Raw genomic sequence first — 3,435 nt, 5'->3', positions numbered from 1 at the left:
ATGCCTTTTACCAGTAATTAACATTTTTAATAACTTTTATGTATCCTATTTCGAGGCCACAAAATCAGAAGTTGAACTGTTCATACTCCACAGATTTTGGCACACTTTTATTATCAGTCACTATAGGCTATTATTCTCTTTTTTAATTTTATTTTTTCTCCTTTACCTCAAATATCTACTTTNTTCAGTTTTGAGATCTAGCTTTGTTATATTTTTGATTATCTATATCACTTACGTCAACGCAGGTCTCACTCAGCATAATGTTCCTCAGCCCGGTGACATTATATTGCTACTATTTGCTTTGCTTTCAGAATTGATGCTTTTATCTAATTGAGCCTGTTTCATATCATGAAAGGCTCATCTCAGAGTGTCAGGGGCAAGGATGAGGGCTCTTTTTCTGGGCAGAGAATGACTAATAATGAACTCTGCAGATTGGCTTGCCAGATAGCTCTCCTGACCCCTTTCTAGCATGCCTTCCTATTAATGACAGAGGCTGGAAAGTAGAAAGCTCTATTTTCCTACTCCTTTGAAACAAGAAAATGAATGTAATTTAGGTTTTGTTAATCTGGTGTACTCATATGAGAATTAACTTCGAAAATTTAGTCAAGTGGGGAAGAAGGTAGCCATATGACAGGCCTCCGTTATGCTGCTATTTGAATCTGGAAATAAACAGATATGATGGCAACTTCCTGATCTCAGGAGCACAGCTAAAGTAGCAGAGCCACCAGCTGTGGGGGCAGACTCCTGCTCCCATGATTGTGGCTAAGGTGGTGTGACCCTGAATCTAGCTGTTGGGAAAGAAACTTCCTGATTCTCCAAGCTTCCTGACTGGGGTGGCAGTCTTCCTGGTGGGACAGTTCATTTTGTTCTAAGTCATTCCTGGCAGCCAAGCCTAGAGGTTCCTCCTTCAACCCTTCTGAAGATTTTGTAGGCACATTACTCCCTGTGTTATCCATTTCTTGTTAAAGGAACCAGAGTGATTTCTGCTATGGACAATCCAACATTGACTAATACACAGATTGATCAAAATAAAGTTCTTCCTATCTAGAACACTCTAAGTGTCCCTTCAGACAATTACTCCTAGCAACTGGATCCTATTTTTAGGAGTCCTCATTAAGGCACATTAGGTATACAGCCTACCTGCTCACCCACAGATCATAGACATGTGACCAGATGAAAGGAGTCTAGCATGTGTTGGTGGAGGAGCTCATTTCTCTGGGTAATTAGGACCCCTTGTCCTCAGTGGAATTTGCTTTTAGTGTCTACATGTCCCCTCTCAGAATAAATTGACTTAATAAGGAAATGTCTCATTCTTTTTTGCCCAGGCCCTTGACACCAGAGGCTTACGTCCAAAGCGGAAAAAAGGAAGGGAGAAGAGTAGGATAGTGAGTCATATTTAGTAGGCCATCAAAAGAAAAAGAGCAAGAAGTATAAGCTTCAATGGGTTCCAGATGTGGAAAGCAGGCTCTGCCCATATCACTGGGACCACCTGGAGCTGCACCATGCTCCAAAGAGTCAATCTGCTGAGTGCCTTTGGGGTGACTGAGGCAGCCTACTCACCAACCCTGTTCCCTGTTTTCCTTACATCCCCACTCCGCTCGGAGTGTGTCCCATTAATCAGAGAATGAAGAAGGCACACTCACACTCCTGTAGAATGTTTGTATATGCGATGTTTCCAGACACTAGCTAAAGGCCCAGTGGACTGGGGATAAGGGTAGGGTGTCTGGGCAGCCCAAGGGAAAATATACAGAAGGCGCTAGGCCAGAAGACAAGTACACAAATGTACCTCCACAAAATTAGCCCTTCCACACCTCTGCATTCATATAATTCCTAGCTGTTTTATTACTTCTTTTTAAGCATTACTTGTGTGGGCTGCTAGCTCTGTTTAACCTATACTCCGAGTTTTCTAGTCTCCTTATTAACAACCTTCCTGTTAGCATTGTCTTTTCCAACAGACAAATTCCTAAATACCCCCTCGTGGGCCCAGTCCTAAGTCCTTTTGTCTGTGCTCTTTCCTGTAAAACAACCCTGATAGGACCTGACCCAGCTCAGACTGAGGGTTTACAAAGAATACTGCTACCATCACCCCAAGCATTTTTTTGGTCTAGTTTTCTGAAATGTATTTCAAAGTTGGAGAGTTTGGAAAGGCAGAATGTATTCCAAGGTCATGTTCCACAAGACTGATGACTAGAGAAATTCCCGATACCCCTCTCTGTTATCTAAAGTAAAAATGCTTACTACTGTATCAGGCAAACCCTGGCTTAACATAATAGAACTTTATTGTTTTAAGTTTCTTTTTTTTAAATCTGAATATAGTTGACACACAATGTTACATTAGTTTCAGATGTACAACATAGTGATTCAGCAACTCTATATGTGATGCTGTGCTCACCACAAGTGTAGCTACCATCTGTCACCATGCAACGCTATTACAGTACCACTGACTATATTCCCTAGGCTGTGCCTTTTATTCCCATGGCTTATTCATTTCATAACTGGAGACTGTATCTCCCACTCCCTTTCACCCATCTTGCCCATCACCCCAACCCCCTCCCCTCTGGCAACCATCAGTTTGTTCTCTGTATTTACAGGTCTGATTCTGCTTTTTGTTTGTTTATTCATTTGTCTTGTTGGGTTTTTTTAGATTCCACATATAAGTTAAATCATATGGTATTTGTCTTTTTCTGATTTATTTCACTTAGCAAATACTCTCCAGGTCCATCCATGTTGTTGCAAATGACAAGATCTCGTCCTTTTTTATGGCTGCATAATATTCCTCTGTGTGTGTGTGTGTGTGTGTGTGTGTGTGTGTGTGTGTACCATATCTTCTTTATCCACTCATCTAAACTAAGACAAGTTTAATTTTTGCTCCATAAACGCCACAGTGATGATGTTCTTGCCTGGTGGTGACCTCCTATCTTGTGACCTCACTTTTCTCTAGGGCCCCAGTCTTCCTTCCATTTAGGTGGCAAATGGGGAAAGAGGTCATGGAGAAGGCACAGCCCCTTATTTGGCCATGTAATAACCCTCATATTCCACTAGCAAGTACGAGTTACCTGGATGGAGTTGGGGGTGGGATGGGGCACTGAGAACTCTAATCCTCAACTGTTCATGATTCCATGCTATGGAAAAAGAATATGAATCTTAGGTGGCCACCAAGCCATCTTGGCCACACCCTCCATTTTCCTGAGGTAACTACTAAATAAATCACAACTGAAGATAAAATTTTTAATTTTATAAAAAGGCAGCAAGGCAAACAAAATTTCCTGAAAATAAATGAGAAATAAATCTTAGTATCTGAAAATTGGCCCCAAAAATGTAAAAGTGGACTTGAAAAGTTTTAAGACTTTTTCATGGTGCATAAAAAATAGCACCCTCACTGTTCACCAACATTTAAGTAATTGGGCACAAAGGCTGAAGGGTAAAAATGATTAA

This window comes from Crocuta crocuta, unplaced genomic scaffold, assembly GCF_008692635.1.
Source record: "Crocuta crocuta isolate KB4526 unplaced genomic scaffold, BGI_CrCroc_1.0 scaffold1077, whole genome shotgun sequence".
NCBI lineage: Eukaryota > Metazoa > Chordata > Mammalia > Carnivora > Hyaenidae > Crocuta > Crocuta crocuta.
Note: the sequence above shows the minus strand (reverse complement) of the source record.